This window comes from Bos indicus x Bos taurus, chromosome 14, assembly GCF_003369695.1.
Source record: "Bos indicus x Bos taurus breed Angus x Brahman F1 hybrid chromosome 14, Bos_hybrid_MaternalHap_v2.0, whole genome shotgun sequence".
Lineage (NCBI taxonomy): Eukaryota > Metazoa > Chordata > Mammalia > Artiodactyla > Bovidae > Bos > Bos indicus x Bos taurus.
The window spans coordinates 48,307,126-48,329,610 of NC_040089.1; positions in this window are offsets into that span (position 1 = coordinate 48,307,126).

Here is a 22,485-nt window from a genome sequence, read left to right on the forward strand (position 1 = left end):
GTTTCTAGAAGCCTTGAAGGAATTGTATCATGTGTCTGACCTCTCGGTTTTCTAACTTCTCAATTTTATAGTGAGCTCATGTATAAGTATGTCATTCTAAATCTTTCCAAGTGCCTGAGAATAAAATAAATCATAATTTCCCTTCTACTTTTGTTTCCATTCATTTATTTCTCTAGCACTTGTCAACCCTATAAAGATCTACTTTATTTACATGCCCACAAGCTTTTGCAGAGAATTCTTCCTGACAAATTTTGGTTCAAGAGCAGCATGTCTGTACAGATACAATTAAATAATTCATTAGATAAAATTTCAAGATACAGTTTAGCATATTCATAAATACTATGTCAATGTAATGGTAGATTTTAAAAGATTGAACAGACTAGTTTTTAGAGCAGTTTTAGGTTTATAAAAACAGTTGAAAGTACAGAGAATTTTTTTGTGTGGGTATTTTGGCAGATTGAAACTCAAAGCATCATACAAAGGGAAATGTCTTTTGGATCTCTGGCAAATGCTTTAAACAGTGAATATTACATAGGAAAATTTTAAACTAGGTAGGTGACAAGAATGTGAAACTGCATTGTGCTGGACTTTTAATTATAATGATAGAAAAATGGGGCTTACCTGGCATGGTTTGGGGTTTATTTTTCTTTCATGGACTTTCAAATATTTTTACTTTTAGCACAGTCAAGAGGTAGACAGCCAAAATGTAGCTCTCACAACAAGACCACACGAATCCAGCATTCTTATCTAGAGAGGCCTTCCTTTGAGAGACGGCCAAGAGGCTGAAAGACATGTCTCTAGAATGTGGGACAGAGAGCGCGTCACCAAAGGGGTAGCTTGTTGGAGCAAGCACTTGACCTTCAGTAACTATGCATTCTTGTCTTTAAGACTGTGCAAATTCTTGAGTTGAATCTTGCGCAAGATTGATAGGCCTGCAAGTAGCTCTCATTCATAATGTCTTTGTCTTCTGTATCCTGCTTTTTACCAAACACCGACAGCCTGGATAATTAAAGAAAACCTTATGCCTGTCAGTTTTCTCATGCAGTTATGTTTGAGACAAGAGGAAGTTCTAGGGTTTGATTAACCTCAGTAATGAACAGGAAAGAAAGGAGCAGGTCCAAAGAGATTCTCACTCAGCTGCCCAGATAGTACCAGAAAAATAATTTTCAGAGGTTAAGTCTCCAAGTAATCAATTGTCCAATTTCTATTATTTTATAAAAGAGGAAGAATGTAATATCAATATATATTAATGATGTCTTTATTAAAACTATGAAGCCGTATACAGTAACTTTCCTGTGGCTAAAATTCAGTTTCCCTACCATTTGCATTAGTCTGTCAGGTATATATCTACATGCTTTTATCAAACCACAAAAGAAGTATCCTATGTGTCTCTCTAGGGGCTTCTCTCATAGCTCAGTCGGTAAAGAATACGTCTGCAATGTAGGAGACCTGGGTTCGATTCCTGGGTCGGAAGATCCTTTGGAGAAGGAAATGGCAAACCACTCTAGTATTCTTTGCTGTAGAATCCCATGGACAGCTCCAGTCCATTGATTTGCAAGGGTCGAACACGACTTAGCGACTAAACCACACCATGTATATCTCTAGACTTAGAATAATTGTTGAATTCCGCCACTGTTACAGTAAAGTGTAGATAAACTTTTCAAAGACGTTTGCATAGGAAAACATCATAGTCACCTCCAGTTAGAGGTCCTTAACTAATATAACATGCATGCTCAGTCACTCAGTGGTATCTGACTCTTTGCTATCCCATGACTGTAGCCCACCAGGCTCCTCTGTCCCTGGGATTCTGCAGGCAAGAATACTGAAGTGAGTTGCCATTCCCGTCTCCAGGGGATCTTCCAGACCCAGGGTCAAACCCGGGTCTCCTGCATTGCAGGTGGATTCTTCTACCGCTTGAGCCACCAGAGAAACCCAACTAACAACTCTTGTTAATAATCAGAGACTGGCCTAAAATATTTTTGCTCCATAAAGCAAGAGCATGAACCTATTTTCAGGCCCAGAATAGAGATGTGGATGTAGATGATGGACTTATGGATACAGCTGAGGAAGCAGAAGGTGGGATGAATTGAGAGAGTAGCATTGAAACATACACATTACCAGGTGTAAAATAGATAGCTAGTGAGAAGTTGCTGTATAGCACAGGGAGCTCAGCCTGGAGCCCTGTGACAATGTACGGGGAGGTATAGGGGTGGTGGGTGGGAGGGAGTTTCAAGACAGAGGAGGTATATGTATACTTTTGGGTGATGCATGTTGATGTATGGCAGAAACCAACACAATTGGTAATTATCTTCCAATTAAAAATAAACTAAAAAAGGGAAAAAAAGCAAGAGCAGATAACACAGCAAAATCTCAGGTTTTGGTAATTGGGATATGGTAGTTGGTTATGGGATATAGAAAGTTAAGAATTATTGGGAAAGGGCTTTGGGATTGCATTTATCTAGAAATTATTTTCCTGAGAAAAGCCAGGGGAGTTAATTAAACTGCTTACCAACACATTGTAAGTAGAAGTTTATATTCGGTATCTTTTAAAAGGTGGTCCAGGGACTGGCTACATGGGCTGGAAAGTGCCTGGTGGTTTTTAGTCGCTAAGTCATGTCCCACTCTTGTGACCCCACTGACTATAGTCCGCCAGGCTCCCCTGTCCATGAGCTTCTCCAGGCAAGAATACTGGAGTGGGTTGCCATTTCCTTCTCCAGGGGATCTTCCTGACCCAGGAATCAAACCCAGGTCTCCTGCATTGCAGGCAGATGATTTACTGACTGAGCTATGTAAATCCCTGGGCTTAACTCTAAACCCACTGTAGCAAGGTCTGTGGGAGTAAGGCCCAAAAGCTGCATTTTTAACATGATCCCTAGCTGAATTTTCTGTATGCATCTTGGGTCTACTTACAGAATATAGAATAGAATGGGTCAGAAGGTGTTAAGCCTTGTATCCTCTTCTCATTTTGTCATATAGTCTTTGCATATAGCAATGCAGGAGACCCGGGTTTGACCCTGGGTCTGGAAGATCCCCTGGAGACGGGAATGGCAACTCACTTCAGTATTCTTGCCTGCAGAATCCCAGGGACAGAGGAGCCTGGTGGGCTACAGTCATGGGATAGCAAAGAGTCAGATACCACTGAGTGACTGAGCATATAGTCACTCTTCTCATATAGTCACTTTGCTAACTATACACTGAAACAAAATGTAAGCTAGAATTATAGAAACTATAGGTGGTGAATCCCCCCATGTTAACAACTCAGCTTTAAGTAACTGCACACAGAAAGATCCCAAACTCTTTGCCTTAATATTTTTAGCTTTTGAACAATCAGAAATTACAACCAATGAAAAAAAGAATCAGAGGAAAATGATCCAGATATAATCAGTTCTCTAATGGGGACATAGAATTAAGATTAAGATCAGATGAACTTTGTAGTAAAAGTTGCTTAGTAATTGTGTAGTTTAGTATATATACTTAGAATAACTATTCATTTCTGTTGAGTTCAGTCCCTTTTAGTTGATCTCTCCCACTCTCTTTTTTAAAGGTCTGGTTAAAACAGTTTCAAGTGTTGTTAAAAAGAGATATTTTAATCCACTGGATTTGATTAATTGTTTTTCAAAGTTCCAGTTTCTGGAGTGTTCAGAACAAGAAAATGATACTCTGCTCTGGTAGAATTTGCCTGAACAAGATCTATTTCTGTCTGTGTGTGTCACACATTACATTTAAAATACAAATAATACAGGTGAAATAACAGGGTTTATTTATTCTCATCGAAGAGCCTAAAATGTTCTAAGTAACTCAAACGTACCCATTATAAAAGGGTACGTTTTATAAAAGGTATAAAAATGAATATATATATTCATTTCAAACACCCTGCATTCATTAAAACAGTTTAGGAATTTCAGTTTTCAAAGTTTTTTTTTTTTTTTTTTGCTAAGATCAAGTAATAGTCTTTTAAAAAATCCTCTGAGGGGAAAAAATGTTCATGATTTGAGAGTGGCTCTGATTTGGGGGTATGATTTGATGATGTGGTTGTTCATTTGGGGACTTTTAACTGATTAATAACAAGTTGCAACTCTAGAATAATGAAATCTATTTTCTCTGTGATTCATACATGGGTTCCAAAGGCGATTCTAAAAACAACATCCTACTAATCTTTTGTGCATTAACAATACTACTATAGTGACCAAGGATTTGCTGTGAATAGGTGAAATAATTCTGGTCTTGGTGTGTAAGAACATTTTAAAAGTCACGGCTCTGCTGCTACTTTCTGTGAAGCCTTAAGCAATTTGCTTGCTCGAAATTTCCTTTTCTTCATCTTTAAAATGAAGGTTATTATAACCTACCCCACAGGATTACAACAAGATTTAAATAAGAGGATATGCGAGAAAGTGCCTTGTAAAATAAAAATACAAATGTGTTATGTTGATAATATTACCTATTTCTGAGCTGTTTTGAAGAATAACTGCATTTGGATGTAGATGTTCTTTATTTCTTTAAAGAAAGTTTTATGTTTTTGTGATCACTACTCAGTTAGTTAGTAGTAATTATGTTTATTTAAACAAATATTATTCTTTAAAGCAGACTTTTGAAAATTTCCATTTCAGGATGTTGGTCTCCCTTAGAAGACATTGAAAAGGACTGAAATTCTATTTTAAAATACAGAATTCTCATTCTTCCACATTTTTTAAATACAAGTAATTAGAATCATGACGTTTCCCTACTCAACACTTTGAAAAACTGATGTTTATAATATAAGGACTGATAAGTTATTTAAATGAGAAATATGAGTATCAATGATGAAAACATTGGCCAAATCTATCTCTTCACTGTAAATTAAAAGTCTATGATCTTCATTTTTCTTATTTATTTCTGAAAAATGCTTTCCATGTGTGATAATGGAAAAGTGACAGTATTAGTAATCATAATCCACAGAAAATCTTCAAAACATTTCAGATGATTTTCTCCACAATATACTTTATTTTTGTAAATGTGATAAGACAGAAGTAATTAATTTAATATGGATCTTTGCCTTCTGTTTTTTTTCTCCATAACATTAAAGTTTCCAAATCCAGTGAATGGGCAGACGGAGGCCAAAGCAAAGGTTTATTTCCTCCCCAAGTAAAAGGCTTAGCCTAGAATAATTTCATCAGGCTCTTAATGATAGTGAAAAGATTTTGACAGTGTTAAATATAATTTTGAAAGCCTTAGTGCATTCTTTTAATTTTTCCCTGTTTCATATTGATATTAAATGTCCAGTTAGGTCCAAACTTTGGGTGAAAGGTCAAGTGACACGGTTAATCTTTTGACTCCCTCTGTGAGGGCTTTTTGGAGAAGACAATGGCACCCCACTCCAGTACTCTTGCCTGGAAAATCCCACGGATGGAGGATCCTGGTAGGCTGCAATCCATGGGGTTGCTAAGAGTCAGATATGACTGATTTCACTTTTCACTTTCATGCACTGGAGAAGGAAATGGCAACCCACTTCAGTGTTCTTGCCTGGAGAATCCCAGGGACGGGGGAGCCTGATGGGCTGCTGTCTATAGGGTCGCACAGAGTCGGACACAACTGAAGCGACTTAATAGCAGCAGCAGCATGTGGGCTTTTTAAGAAAGATCCTTTGGCACTATGGCAGCAAGCCCTCTACACTTGAATAAGGTCATGACGAAAACACACAGAGTGAAGGAAGAGAATCTGGCCACAGGTGAAGATAATGTCATATAGATAACAACATGATATTTTTCAAATACTCATGAACACTCACATTCTGATTAATTCTTTATTAAATCTGTTTTTCAGCCTTGGCCATAAAACATCTCATTTTCCCAATCTTGCAGTTGTCGGCACTTATTTCACAAGAACCAAAGTAGAGACTCCGTGTGGAATCCGTGTTTGTAATCCAAGTCGACACAAAGTGGATCCAAAATATTATTACTTATCGTTAGAGGAAGGAAATAATCATTTTGTACCAGACATTTAAAGAGATAGAATTTCTTTCTATACAGTCTAAAAACAGGAATGAGAAAGTAGAATTTTCTTAAGTAATCACTTCAAAAATAAGAAAATAGGCTTTAAAGTCTTAAATTAAACTTCAAATCTTAAATTTTAAACTTTAAGTCTTTAATTAAACTCTAAATTCCAAAACGTTTTTTGGAATTTGATTCTCTTCCAAATAGAAATTTGCTACATATTTTATACTTCTATTAATTTGTGTTTTCTTTTAAAGATGTTTTTAAGAAAAGGAATCATACTTATTATCTTTTTTTTCCTCATGCCTAACACAGTGCCTTGACCCAAATTGGCTCACGTTCCATGCTTGTTCTTTATTTGAACATGTCTATGTGTTAAACTTTGAGAGGGCAAGAGGGAAATTTCCTGCCCCCCAATCTCATCTAACATCAAAGGGCATTTCCTCTTCTCTGGGGTAGAGATTATTCCACAGGCCTTTGTTAGTCTGTATCTTAGGTATCAGTTAAAAATTGTCCTGATAATAGCAGCAAATGAATACTCATTGAGTACTTAGCATGTTCCACTATACTAAGTTCCTCACCAGTATTATCTTACTCATCCTCATTAACTCATATAGAAAGCACAGTGACTTAGAAGGGAAAGTGAAGATTTGAGTATCATATTCAAGTCTACTCAGCTAGGCAGTTGTAGGTCCTCGGGTTGCATCTCCGAATTTCTTCCAACTAAGCTTTGGCAGACATAGGATGTGAGCGTCCAGGATGCTAATAAGATTAAAACGTGCCAAAGATGTTAATTTTCACAGTTTTGTTTAACTCATCCCCAAACCTCCCCCGACCCCATCTCATCCCCATGGTGAGAGCTGTTGGTGCAAATAGAGACATCCTCACCTGACGTTCTCCTCTCCTACCTCTGGAAGCCCTACTCTGCATCTCGTCTTGCTTTGCCCTGAGCTGCTGCTCTGGGATCTCTGCTCAGTAGCGTCCTGGACGCAGCTCCACAGAGGCAGTGATGGCAGTTGTTGAGTCACTCAGTCGTGTCCAACTCTTTGCGACCCCATGGACTGCAACATGTCTGGCTTCCCTGAACTTCACCATCTCCTGGAGTTTGCTTAAACTCATGTCCATTAAGTCAGTGATGTCATCCAACCAACTCATTCTCTGTTGTCCCCTTCTCCTTCTGCCTTCAATCTTTTCCAGCATCAGGGTCTTTTCCAATGAGTTGGCTCTTCACGTCAGGTGGCCAAAGTATTGGAGCTTCAGCATCAGTCCTTCCAATAAATATTCCGGACTGATTTCCTTTAGTATTGACTGGTTTGATCTCCTTGCAGTCCAAGGGACTCTCAAGAGTCTTCTCCAACACCACAGTTCAAAAGCACCAATTCTTTGGTTCTCACCTTTCTTTATGGTCCAGTTCTCACATCCGTACATGACTACTGGGAAAACCATAGCTTTGACTATATGGACCTTTGTTGGCAAAGAGATGGCAGAGACTTATGCAGTTAATGCTACTCTGTGTCACTGAAGGATTCCAGGATGAAAAAGTATTGAAAGAGTTAGTTGCTCAGTCATGTCCTACTCTTTGTGACTCCATGGACTGTAGCCTGCCAGGCTCCTCTGTCCGTGGAATTCTCTAGGCAAGAATACTGCAGTGGATTACCATTTCCTTCTCCAGGGGATCTTCCTGACCCAGGGATTGAACCCGGGTCTCCAGCATTGCAGGAGGATCCTTTATTGTCTTAGCCACACTTGTGTATATCAGATTGGGGCAACTTTGTCTGTGTAGGTCCAATGAGTGGACTCTCCTGCTAGTTTCTTTCTTTGCTGTGACCCTTCCTTCCATTCTAAAGCTCTTTTGACCTTAGCTCCATCCTCTTCTCTCTATAGACACTTCTCTTTCCTCTTTCTACTTATATTCAGTCTTGGTGCCAGCTTCCTCTCTGAACATGTTCCCTATCAAGAACACGTAGCTTCTCTCTCTCCCCCTTTCCCGATGGACAGTTTAACGGGGCAGCAATGTTCTGGCCTGGGACAGTTGAGATGGTATGTAGCAGGGAGGTAGTAACACCAGCTTACAGGGCTGGCCTGCATCTCACAACCAAATTACCTGCTATACAGTAACTGCTTTGTTTAAGGAACAGCAGATACTATCTTCTCTTTCCTAGCAGCCTCCATCCGCCAGGGCTTTTCCCAGCATCTCAGAAGCACAAGTCCCCACTAGACTGAACCCTTGGAACGGAACCCAGATACTCAAACCTGACTTTTAAATGATTCTGTTGGACTGCTTGCCTTGTACATTTAAAACACAGGCCTTTCAGGAAAATCAACTTCATGAATATTCACTTCCCTTTTGCAGATTCAAATGCCTCATTGAGCCACTACACACTTCACTTTTAGAAAAACGAATGGAAATCGGTTGATGTATTTTGTCAAGTTAGATGTATTCTTTCTCTTTTCTTTTTTTCAAGTTTAACGTCTTGTCCTCCAAAGTTTCTAGCTCTCTTTATTTCTTGTTCTCTTTGGCAATCTTCCTGGAATCAGAGGCAAATTTGAAGTGATTCTAAATTTAGGTTTTCATACTCAGCAATGCCAGATACTGTATTTTTGCATATATGAGGTGGAACCAGAATCTTTACCTGTGAAGTAAGCACTATCCCATTTCAAACCTGACCATCAGTCTGCATCAGTTGTGTCTATGATGGTCACATTGTGCATGGAGGTTCTGATGCGTTTTCTGAATTGTCCCTAGCCTACCTCTGGGGGGAGGGGGGCAATCCCAGCCTGGGAACGGAGGGAAGACACTTGGTAATCTCAGGGTTCTCCATCCTGTGTACATACCTGGATAATTCCTCATGTGCCCACTTTCTCCAGCATTTTTACTTAGAAGGAATAAAGTTAAGCAGAGCACAGCAGTCAGGTTTGAAGTAATCAGGAGATGCTTGGAAGGTGGACACATGAGGAATTCTTCCTTTATGTTGATGATGGGGGGATTATGAGTCACTGTCTGGTTGGAAGCCTCAGGACCGCCGCAGCACTGGTTCCCCGGAGGACTGCCTGGTGGGGTGGCTTCTGTCCATTGCACAGTCCACCCACTCTACATTTTTCCCTTGTCCTTCAACTCCTCTTGCCATCCAGTCATCCATGTGGCAGATGTCCAAGTGCTAAGGGATTGGTCTTGGCAAAGATTCCCAAATCCAGTTTTAGGGAATGTTCATGCCCACCAACTGGAGAAGGCAATGGTACCCCACTCCAGAGTCGGACACGACTGAGCGACTTCACTTTCACTTTTCACTTGCATGCATTGGAAAAGGAAATGGCAACCCACTCCAGTGTTCTTGCCTGGAGAGTCCCAGGGACGGGGGAACCTGGTGGGCTGCTGTCTCTGGGGTCGCACAGAGTCGGACACGACTGAAGCGACTTAGCAGCAGCAGCAGTAGCATGCCCAGCAACATCTCTAGCACGTGGGACTTGTATGTTGTGCTCTTGTTGTCCATCTTGGCCAACCCTCCAGTGGGCCTGGGTGATTCCATTTGTAACTTGAATCAGATCATGTCACTATCCACATGGAAATTTAAAGCTGTTTCCAAGTCCTCAAAGGCTTACATGCTCTGGTTCCTGGCTTCCTCTGTCAACCAATCCCCCCTGCCCCCCAGCTTTCTGCTTGCTCACCAGTTCCAGCCCCTTGGGCCTTCTTGCTGACTTCAAACCTGCAGGCCTACTTTCCCCACAGTGTCTTTACATAGCTCAGTCTGGAACACTGGGCTGTCCCATTTCATGTAGGTCTCCACTCAGACGGCAACTTCTCTAAATGGCTTTCCTTGGCCAGTGCCTCTAAATATAAGACCAACCTGTCACTCTGTCTTCTTACCCCAGTGGCTTTCAGACTCACTCACCTGTCACCCACAGTGAGAAATACATTTTGTATCATGACCCCATGTGAGGTATACAGAAGAACTACAGTGAAAATTTCATAAACAGTGCCTATGTTTACTATGGGAGATGCCCTCCAATACCTCCCATTTCATTCTGTTCTATTCCGTTTCATCCCATACCATCCTAATCATTTTATTAAAAATCCTGCTGGCTATATCCTTTCAAACAGATTTTACCACCAACTGAATGGTTACAGTGTACCTTGTGATGGTCTCACCCTGCTCATAAAGTCAAGTCTTCCTTTTTCTTCATAGCTGTTGTGTTCTGCATACTTTTGTTTATCATCTAGCTTTCCTTCTAGAGTGTAAGGACATGAAGGACAATTAAAAAAATGCAGATTTTGACATGTTTATCACTGTTTTATCCATAGTGCTCAGGGACATACATATAATAGGCCCTCAATAAGTATTCCTTGAATGACTGACTCAGTGAATGTGTTTATGAAAAAGAGATTTTGTTTGCAAGTAATTTGGAATAATCCAGTATATTCCACATCCCTCCCAAAGATTCGTAGTTCCCATTAGAATGTTTAAAACTCCAAGATGTTCTCTAGTAAAGAAAGCTGTTTGGTTTTGTTAACCCCAGGATTCAGAAATTAATGCACTCTCTCAGAACCCGTGCTAAGAACATACATATTAAGGGGTCATGGGGCATTGCTGAGACTCATCACAGTTCACAAAAATACCTAGGTGAACAAAGCTGTAGAGGATACTAAACGCAGGCGATAGTGGGGTCCTGGAGCCGTCACCTTCTCCCTGAAATGGAGGCATTAACCCTTCAGTTACTGAATGCAGAGAAGGCCCAGGAATCCTGAGGGAGGGATTGAGAGGTTTGAGCACGAGGATGGGGGCACTTGGGTGAATTAGGACAATAGTGGCTGTATTCCAAGGTGAGGTGTGTGTGTGCACGCATTCGGTCATGTTGACTCTTTATGATCCTATGGATTGTAGCCTTCCAGGCTCCTCTGTCCATGGGGTTCTCCAGACAAGAATACTGGGTTGGATTGCTGTTCCCATCTTCCGGGGATCTTCCTGACCCAAAGATCGAACTTGTGATCTCTTGGATCTCCTGCTTTGGCAGGCAGGTTCTTTAAAGGAGATACTTAAATGTTTTTGCAACTGGGATATTTGTTCCTGTCTGTACCCTTGAATTTAAAGCCTGAGCAAAGAATTACTCTGCCTTATTTCTCTAATCTTTTAGTTGGGGGATCATCATCCCCAACGACGTGGCCAAGGGATCAAGGGGAGAGAGCAGAAGTCCAAGACATCTTCCTTCTCTTGGCCTAGAAGGAGAGTAATGGAGAGAACCTCCTTGAGAAGCAGCAGGAAGAGGCAGGGACTCATTAGGGGCTGCTTGGGATGCAGTGGGTCATAGTGTTTGTTTTTTAAGATGGACATTTAGAAGGGCCAAATCTTTGAGTGATGAGAAATTAGGCCCTGAGTAAATAAATGTTAGTTGCCATTATTATTATTATTTCTTTTAACCATTTTAATCACAGCCTGGGATACTATATTCAGTACCTAAATTCAGTACTTTAATTCTGAAAGTAGCATCTCAGCTTTTATGATTGCAAATTTTTATTCTTTCCTAATCAACTTTGGCTCTACTTCCTTCTTTTCTTTCCTCAAAAATGTAAATTAAATGCAAATTAAGCAGTAGAGTTGTCTGTCTGCTGTTCCTGTTTGCCCAGTTCTCTGGTCCTGAGGTGGTGGTGCCCTTTTTTTCTGACGGGACAGCTATTTTATTTGCTGTGTTTCTGCAGTTGCACATTATCATAAAAGCATGATTTCCCAGGTTATGCTCATTTCCAGGAGGGAAATCTGGGCTGCACTATACCACAGTAGCAGAGAAGGCAATGGCACCCCACTCCAGTACACTTGCCTGGGAAATCCCATGGATGGAGGAGCCTGGTGGGCTGCAGTCCACGGGGTTGCTAGGAGTCGGACACGACTGAGCGACTTCACTTTCTCTTTTCACTTTCATGCATTGGAGAAGGAAATGGCACCCCACTCCAGTGTTCTTGCCTGGAGAATCCCAGGGACGGGGGAGCCTGGTGTGCTGCCATCTCTGGGGTCACACAGAGTCGGACACGACTGAAGTGACTTAGCATAGCATAGCATAGCATACCACAGTAGATATTGTTTTTAAATCGGAAAACTGTTTCAATACTCCGTTCAACAATTCATCAGCTACTACTAGGAAAGATGACTACCATAAATGGCTCAGTGGTTTCATTCACTTTGTCCAGTGTGAAGTGAAAGGCACAAAGGGTGACGCTGCAGGCAGAACATCCCTTCAAAGGCGACGTGCTTCGTCCTAGTGTGTGGCGTGTGCATCGTCTTTGTGGACGGAAGTATTAGCTGCATGGTAGCCCTGGAGAAGGGCGGTGTCTGGGGTGTCCAAAGGAGCGCTGGAAGATGAAGGCCATAAGCAAGCCTGAAGAGATGGAACAGTGCTCCAGGATCGCTGCAAACGCTCGGAGCCTTTCGCAGTGGAGCAATGTCGTGTGAGTCTCCAGTGGAAAGTGCCTCAAAGGTATTCAGGAACCATCAGGAATTCCCTCTTTCATGAACCGCAAAGGTTAACAGCATGCACAGCCCAGTAAGACTGAGAACTGGAATGGAAGTGCAGTCTGGCTCGTCTTGCATCCTCTGGCGGTTATCTCTCTGTTTTTCTCTTTGCTGAGATGGCCTTGAGTTAAAAGGCACAGCCTTTAACTTGCTTCCTCAGCGCTGGTGTAACTGGCCTTCGATACAGAACAAATTCAAGTTCATTTTCACTTTGACAATTGGCTGTGTGACTTTGGGAGAGTTACTGCACTTCTTTGTGCGATGGTAAGAATAATGATTTCTATGTACCAGCCTTGCTGTGGTCATGAAATCACAAGAAGTCATGATCTTGAGCTCAACATTCTGGGTTCAGATCCCAGTTCAGCCACTTGTCAATCGTGTGTGGTGTTGGTAGTTTCCAGCTGCTCAGTCTCGTTTCCAATGCTTGGTCTCATGTGCAAAAGACAAATACTGACCATATCTGCATCATGGGGGTGTCTCTAGGATAAAAGGTCATCACAGTGCATGGTCAGTTCTTAGCCCTGGAACTTTTTCAAAGGAAGCCGTTGGTAAACATCAGCCATTATCAACACAAACAGTATTACATGCGAGGTTCATAGTAGGTGCTTGGCAAATCTTAGTTCTCCCATTTCTGGAATGTTTCCATTCAGGGGCTTATTTATTTATTTGTCGCCTGCTAATGAAAACTTGCCTGACAAGGGAAGTTCTTATGGCTGTTGTTAATTGTGCAATCTTCCCCCTTGAAACCTCCTTCTGTGGGAGCCTTAGAGGTCAGAGTCATTTTGGAATAAGGAACCTTTTGTCTCTGATATTCTTGCACAAAAGAGAGGATGGGCCATGACTGATTTTACCAGCAGTTAAAGATAATTGTCACAAAGATTGGGGAGGTGTGACAGGAAGGAGCACAGACTGTGGGATCAGATGAGGGGGATTGAAGCCAGTCCAACCTCTTTTTCAGCTGTGGCCTTAGGCTAGTTGGTTTTTTTTTTTTTTTTTTTTTAACCATTCTGGGCTTCCAGCTCTTCATCTGGAGAATTGTAATGAAAATAATGCCCATATGAAAGGCTGATGAAATGAGATCTCTGATGTGAAAAGTGCCTGTTTCGCAAACCAGTAAGCACCATAGGCATGCGAAGACATAAAAATCAAGGAAGTTATTTCTATTACTATAAGTCTCCAGAAGGGAAGGATTTTGGAAATAAAATAAAAAAGGAAAGCAACAGCACTGTCTTAATGAGTCGTGGTAGCACAACAAATGCTCTGTTTGCTTAAAAATTTTCACCAGAAAATAAGGGCAAGGATCAGAAGGAATGAGGATTCAAATTTGATTGCTTCTAGAAGTGCTTCTCTATTTAAACCTTAAACTTGAATATGCTGCATTTTAAAGACAGAACATGGGCAGGTATCTGGAATTTAGTGCAATTGCTACATTCCAATTAGGTCATAACATAAAACTTGAGGTACACAGAACCAGACGGTGAGGAATGACATTTGGCCTGGCTTATTCCCTGTTCTATGATTATATCAAGACTATGGAAAAACATAGCTAGATACACCTCCCTACATAACATTTCATTTCTCACGTGGAAGGTATATAGAATTTGTTGTTAATACCTGAGTGCAATAGACATTTTGATGCTTGCCAAATATTTTCAAGATTTTATTTTCCAGGCAAAAAGTAAGATTGCAATTTCTATTTCCCTTGGGCTTGCCCACGTGACTCATTCCGGCCAGTGTGGTATGAGCAGAGGAGACATACCTTACTTCTGGACTACAGCATTTGAATCACCGCTTTGAGACACTGGTGGTCGTTTAGTCATTAAGTTGTGTCTGACTCTTGTGAACCCATGGACTGTAGCCTCACAGGGTCCTCTGCCCATGGGATTCTCCAGGCAAGAATATTGGAGTGGGTTGCCAGTTCCTTCTCCAGAGGATCTTCCCGACCCAGGAATTGAACCCGGGTCTCCTGCATTTCAGGTAGATTCTTTACTGACTGAACTATGAGGGAAGCTCTTTGAGACACTAAGAGCTCCATTTTCTTTCATGTAAAGTTACTGGCAATGTTGGAAGGAGTAGTTGCTCTGTTAGCTGGGACTCTTAAGTGACCAAGAAGAACAGAGTTCCCCTGCTGATATGTGAGGCATATATAATGTCAAGAGGAAATACACCTAACTCTAAGCTGCTGGGGTTTGGGAAGTTGTAACCTTGTGTATCCTCTTGAAGAGACAGTCAAATCTTACAAATTAAAAAAAAAAATTCTTTTCCCATTAGGTTATTACAGAATATTGAGCAGAGTTCCCTGTGCTATACTGTAGGCCCTATTGGTTATCTGTTTTAAACATAGCATTGTGTACATGTCAGTCTCAAACTCCCAATCTGTGCCTCCCCTACACTATTGCCCTGGAAATGTAAAGGGATAAACAAGATGTGGTACATATACATTGTACAATGGAATATTGCTCAGCCATTAAAAAGACTGAAATAATACCATTTGCAGCAACACGGATGGATCCAGAGATTGTCATACTAAGCGAAGTAAGTCAGACAAAGAAAGTCAAATCCTGTAAGTCAGACAAAGTCAAACCCATCTTGTAATTCTAACCTCTGCCACATACTGTAAGACCCTAGACACATTACTTAACATTTCTCAGCCTCCATTCCCTCATCTGTATTGTTATTTCATTGGAAGATTATAATAATGCTAAATTTGTAGCATTGTTGTGAGAGTTAAATAAAGCCAAAGTACTTAGGATAGAACCTGGCATATGGCAGGCAGAAAGAAATGAATTTCTTTTTATTATTACTATTTTATTAGAATCATAGGCTCTTATTATTTGAATGTCATTTAGATACCATCTACTCTAACATTTTTTGTTTTTCATCACTGATCGAGGATAGCAGTTAGGTTTGTTAATCACTAAATAAAGTTTTTGTTATGTAGTACTTGTGTGTGTGTGTTAGTCGCTCAGTCATATCTGACTGTCTGTAACCCCATGGACAGTAGCCTGCCAAGCCCCTCTGTCCATGGAATTCTCTAGGCATGAATACTGGGGTGTGTAACCGTTTCCTTCTATAGGGGATCTTCCCAATCCAGGGACTGAACCTAGGTATCCCGCACTGCATGCAGATTCTTTACCATCAGAGCTACCAGGGAAACCCTATGTAGTACATGATTCCCTTGGAAATTGCCAGATAAACTTGTACAAGTAGGGTTCCTAACTTCCATCTGATTCACAAAAGAGTTCATCTCCAAACGTAGAGCATCACTTTTGTAAGGACTCTGCTGGCTTTAAGTCAGCAGATGTGATTGAAGTCGCTCAATCACATCCGACTCTTTGCGACCCCATGGACTGTAGCCTACCAGTCTCCTCCGTCCATGGGATTTTCTGGGCAAGAGTACTGGAGTGGGTTGCCATTTCCTTCTCCAGAGGATCTTCCTGATCCAGGGATTGAACCCGGGTCTTCTGCATTGCAGGCAGATGCTTTACCATCTGAGCCACCAAGTGCTTGTATCATTCTAAATGTCTTGTTTAAACCAAGATATATCTGTGTAATCCTTCTGATATCCCTAATTAGAAAGAGAAAAGAAGCTTATTCAGCCTGACCTATTGCACACTGCCATTGTTCTAATGGCCCTGAGTGTAATGTTTCTGGGTCTGGAGGCATCCCTCCCTTGGAGAGCAGCTCTATGGCCTTTCCTTTCGGGCATCTTCAGCCTGGGCTGTCATGGGGCAGTCAGGCTTACAGCGTGCTGGGAGAACTGGGATAACAGGATCTGGAATAAATAGGAAGCAGAAACTGAGACACTCTTAGAAAGAGATGGCATTAGGGAAGGGTAGACAATCACTCAGGATACCCCAATGCAGGTTCCATAGCCATGGTTCAGTGCTAGACTGGCCTGCAAGTGGCTATGGAGAGGTATGCTTAGCAGTGATGCAGAAGCACAGATGCAGCCAAGCTTGGGAAGATCAACTAATGGTCCACTCACTTCTGGGAAATGGGGCTGAAAGGGAAGAAGATGCAGCTAGCTAGCTAAGGCATATGTTAGATGCCCCAACCCCAGGATGACAAACAGACCTAAGGACTTAGCCTTCCTGGTGACCTTCAGGTTAATTTTTGATGATTGCATTCACTTGGAGAGAGCTAGGGCTGGAGCAGAGATGCCAGCCTTAGGGTTATCAGCTTTTTATTCCACAAATATTTGCTAAAAATGTCTTAGATACCAAGCGTTGTGGTAGTTGTTCTGGATCCAAAGGCAGGAACAAAGAACAAAGATTACCCTCTGTCCTCAAGGAACTCATAATCAAGTTGAAGATTACAAACGCACGCATAGTGCCATTTTGTTTGATAGGGCAGATAATGGGATTGAAAAATTATGGATTGTTTTTTAGTGTTATCAGATAACATTACCTGATTTGCTCTGGGATAGAAATATTCTCTCTCTTTTTCTCTTTGCTCCCAGGATAGCTGTGACATGCTTTCCTATTTCCATGAGCATGTTTCTGCAAGCCTGACTTCTTTGTTCTTTCCAGTCTAAGTCATTCTTTTAGGCCTGTGTTTGTTGATGGGCTGGGCTTCCTGAGTGGCTCAGTGGTAAAGAACCTGCCTGCCAGTGCAGGAGACACTGGGGTTCAATCCCTGAGTCGGGAACATCTCCTGGAGAAGGAAATGGCAACTCACTCCAGTATTCTTGCTTGGGAAATCTCATGGGCAGAGGAGCTTGGTGGGTTACAGACCATGGGGTTGCAAAAGAGTCGGACATGACTTAGCAACTAAACAGCAACAAATTGCTGCTCTCATCACTCCTATCTTAAAAAAAAAAAAAAATCCTAAACTCATTAGACACAGCTAGAAAAATCATTGTTTTCTTTGGGCGTCTCTACTCTCACTTATACTTGAAAAGGTAAGTGATTCTGTTGCCAAATTTTTTTCTTTTTAAATAGTCTCTTATTTATCCCCCTTGGGTCTCCTTTCCTTTGAGAGTGTGAACCCAGGAAACGATACTGAAGTTTTCTCCGGCATTTTATCAATAAAATCAGCTCTTCTTAAAGCTAAAGCCCACATTGATTGTCATCCACATTTAAAAACTCCACTGGATTACTTTTATTACTCCTTGCAGAATGCTTTCTTGTTTTCTTGAGTTTTATCGTTTTTATAACATCTCAGATAGGCCATTCTACAAAGGAAGAACGTGTGCTCTAAGATACTTCATTTCAGTGACAACAGCGTCATGGGTTGCAAGGAGATAGCAATGTACAGCCCCAGTGACCTGCCCCAGTTTCTGGTTATCTGTATTTTTAAATAGCTACTTCTCTGTGATGCCCTGGAGCATAGTGTTTTTCAGAAATGTGTATGTGTGAGTTCTGCAGTAGATACAAGAAAAGAAACTTGGAAGGACCTACTGCACGAAGCATGAGTAGCACCAACTTTAGTGGTAGAAGTGAGGCAGACAAGCTGGCAGGGTCCGTAGCAACCACTATTATTGCTCAAGTAAACAGGCACATCGAAGTAATTAGTAACACATTCTCATAATTGCTTCCCAAATGGCCGAGGCATTTGGTTTTCTACAGCAGGATTCTGAAAGCTTGATAGATGCGCACTGGGACATCTATTTGCTCACAGTCTCCTCTCATCCCGTCTCATCTTTGAACTTTTGTACACAGAAAATTGATCCATTTACTCTTTGTCTTTTTGTTTGGGATGTTTGATTTGTAACTTCCTTTCATCTTTTCCCCAACGTTGACCCATCTCCTCTCCCATTTTGGAATTTTAAATTATCTTTGTCTTAAAGTTTTTGTTCATCAGACCTCCACTTTGTGGCTCTTCCACAAAACCCCTCAGATACCTTGTTATTGTTGTGTCCGGATTTTACGACCCCATGAACTGCAGCACGCCAGGCTTTCCTGTCCTTCACCATCTCTGAGTTTGCTCAGATTCCTATAGAGATGGAAATCCCATCAGATACAGTGAAGAACTCTTAGAACCTTATAGCCTTCAGGTTGAAAGTGACTTTGAACGTTTTAGGGATCAGTTCTTTGGTGTGACTTGCCAAAAGAAGGTTTCTATTTCTAAGGGGAGAAAGCATTTCTTCACAAAAGCTCAAAAGACTGGGACATCAAGTAACTCTTACAAAACATTTTGATGAGTTAAGTGTAAATGAATCAGAAGCATATGGATTGAATTTCCCTCAAAATACACATGGGTTTAAAAATTAGGGGGAAAAGTGCTTGGCAAAATTCTCTTTGGGTTTGGCCAAGTCTGATTCTTTTGAAAACTTGTTCAAGACATGATGCCAGTCTCGAAATGCTCCGCGTTCACACATCTCTGGTTCAGAGTGCTCTCTTCCTTAGAACCTTCTCTTTGACCGCTTTGCTTACTATTGTCAGGATGGTGTCCTCCCAGTAATCCTGATCAGCATGACATCTAAAAGCAGAAAGCTATGTGAAAATCCTTTACCATGCAGGAACTGCTAATGACCAGATCTTTGTCAGGATGTTGAATAGGCAGCCTATGATTCTTGTACGTCCCAGTCATTTATTGAATATCTGTTACACAGTAGGCACCTAGATGAACCAAGTATGGTCTCCCTAATCAAAAAGCTTATAATCTGTGGATTAAGAAAGCAGACCTACATTATGATAGAAGGCAATGGGATGAATATCATATGTTACCCTGATGGGCCACAGCATTCACTCCAGGTGATTCATCTAGCTAGACTCTTGCTTCTTGTTGGCATTTTGATAGTTGCTTTCTAGTTCACATGCTCTTGAATTTGAGGATCTTATAGAGATGCAGATAGGGTTGAATAAGAAAGAAAAAGAAGACTATAGCCACAGTGGGTAGCCATGTCGCCCTAGGGTTGAAAGGACAAGGGGAAATGGAGTTAACAGAACCCAGTGAAAGTCACTCAGTCATGTCTGACTCTCTGAGACCCCATGGACTGCACAGTCCATGGAATTCTCCAGGCCAGAATACTGGAATGGGTAGCTGTCTCCAGGGGATCTTCCCAACCCAGTGATCAAACCCATGTCTCCTGCATTGCAGGTGGATTCTTTACCAACTGAGCCACAAGTGAAGCCCAAGAATACTGGAGTGGATACCCTATCCCTTCTTCAGTGGATCTTCCCAACCTAGGAATTGAACCACGGTCTCCTATGGGCAGATTCTTTACCAACTGAGCTATCAGGGAAGCCCTAACAGAACCCAGGAAGTGTTGGAACCAGAAAGGGGGGTGACCTGTGGCTGGGTGCACCTATCAGAGAGACAACATGAGAGCAGGAAGGGACAGGAAAGAAAAAAGAGGGAAGCTGGAATGTAGCCAGTGGTAGTGAGTAGGGTAGAGAAAGGCAGAAAATTGTTCAGAATGGGCAGTGGGTAGGTGGAGCTTGAGGCACCTCAACTATACTGGGGTAGGATTTTGGTAAGTGAATTTGGAGGGGTTGTTGGGGTGAGAGCATTTTTAGGTGCAAATATGACAGAAGGAGAGCACAAAGGATTCTGGGGAAAGATAGCTTCCATATTTGTCAAAGGACTGGTTTAAACAGGAAATTTGAATGGCATGCTATGTAAGTTGTATTAGCGGGAATTCTCCAGATTTATGATAAGGAATTGGCTCGTGTGATTATGGAGGATGAGAAGTTTCATGATCTGCTGTCTGCAAGCTGGAAAACCACAAAAGTCACTGGGGGCATTCAGTCTGAGCCCAAAGGCCTAAGAATCAGGAGAACTGATGGTGTGAGTTCTAGTTCGAGTTTAATGGCATGAGAACTAGAGGGTAGATAGAAGACATTCAAAGGCAAGAAAGGATGGCTATCCCAGCTCAACAGCCAGAGATAATTTTCTCTTTTTCTGCTTTTTTGTTCTAATCAATCCCTCATCAGATAAGATAGTGCCCACCCACATTGGGGAGGGTACTCTGCTCTATTCAGTCTACTGATTCAAATTCTAAACTCTATGGAAACCATGGTAGATTCACCTAGAAATAATGTTTAGCCAGATATTTGGGCACCCTGTCACCTAGTCAAGTTGGATCATAAAATTAGCCATCACAGAGGTTGAGCTTTGTTCACTGAAGATAGAGTCACTGAAGATTTTTGAGTGACGGTATAAGAAAATCAAAGTTGTGTTTTAGGAAAGTTGCTCTGGGTTTATGTAAAATGGATCAGAAAGGAAGAGTTTGGGGTTTAGGCAACTAGAAGGTTCTAGAAGGCTTGACATCAATCAAGTTTGATGTCTTGATTTATCTGCTTCATACACTTATTTATTGATTTCCTGATGATACATGACATTTTATTTGGGTATACCTCCCCCCTCTCCAATGCAGTTAACATCTCTGTTTTTAGTTAAATCACAATTGGTTGTTTTAATCATCATGATTTATAAGTATTGTTTATTGATAAGCCAAATAGTGTATCAGGATTTCATCTATATATGAAATATATATGTGAAATATATATATGAAATATATACATATTATATATTTCATATATATATTTGTAAAATATTATTTTTCCTGGAGTTTCTAATTGGGTCATTTTTTAACTTGTATAATTTGCTACTTATAAATTTTAATTGTTTTCAAATGTTCATCATATCAGTTGTCCTATCAAATTTCCTTTTCTTCGAGAGTTTTCTATTCCAGAGTCCTCAGTCCTTCTCTTCCCATGTGAACTCTGTATTTTATGGCTTCATCCTGAGGTGGTTTTGATTCTTCTGTGATGGATTTTTGCTTTCTTTTTCTTATATTCATCATCCTTTCCTCTTCCTGTTTATTTCATTTGCTAGAGTACATTCTTTCATGGGCTTACCAAAAAAAAAAAAAAAAAAAAACTTGTTAGGTAAATTTTCTTCTTACTTACATCTATTCATTTTTATTTACATTTGGCTGATGGCTATTGGTTTTAGAATGCTTGGTTAATGAGTTCCCTTTCCCTTTGGATTTTTTTTTTCTTTTTTTAAAAAAATTTATTTATTTTCTTTTATTTTTTAACTTTACAATATTGTATTGGTTTTGCCATATATCAAAATAAATCCACCACAGGTATACATGTGTTCCCCCATCCTGAACCCTCCTCCTTCCTCCCTCCCCATACCATCCCTCTGGGTTGTCCCAGTGCACCAGCCCCAAGCATCCAGTATCATGCATCGAACCTGGACTGGCAACTCGTTTCATATATGATATTATACATGTTTCAATGCCATTCTCCCAAATCATCCCACCCTCTCCCTCTCCCACAGAGTCCAAAAGACTGCTCTATACATCAGTGTTTCTTTTGCTGTCTCCTATACAGGGTTATTCTTACCATCTTTCTAAATTCCATATATATGCATTAGTATATTGTATTCGTGTTTTTCTTTCTGGCTTACTTCACTCTGTATAATAGGTTCCAGTTTCATCCACCTCATTAGAACTGATTCAGATGTATTCTTTTTAATGGCTGACTAATACTCCATTGTGTATGTGTACCACAGCTTTCTTATCCATTCATCTGCTGATGGATATCTAGGTTGCTTCCATGTCCTGGCTATTATAAACAGTGCTGTGATGAACATTGGGGTACACATGTCTCTTTCCCTTCTGGTTTCCTCAGTGTGTATGCCCAGCAGTGGGATTGCTGGGTCATAAGGCAGTTCTATTTCCAGTTTTTTAAGGAATCTCCACACTGTTCTCCATAGTGGCTGTACTAGTTTGCATTCCCACCAACAGTGTAAGAGGGTTCCCTTTTCTCCACACCCTCTCCAGCATTTATTATTTGTAGACTTTTGGATCGCAGCCATTCTGACTGGCATGAAATGATACCTCACAGTGGTTTTGATTTGCATTTCTCTGATAATGAGTGATGTTGAGCATCTTTTCATGTGTTTGTTAGCCATCTGTATGTCTTCTTTGGAGAAATGTCTATTTAGTTCTTTGGCCCATTTTTTGATTGGGTCATTTATTTTTCTGGAATTGAGCTGTAGGAGTTGCTTGTATATTTTTGAGATTGGTTGTTTGTCAGTTGCTTCATTTGCTATTA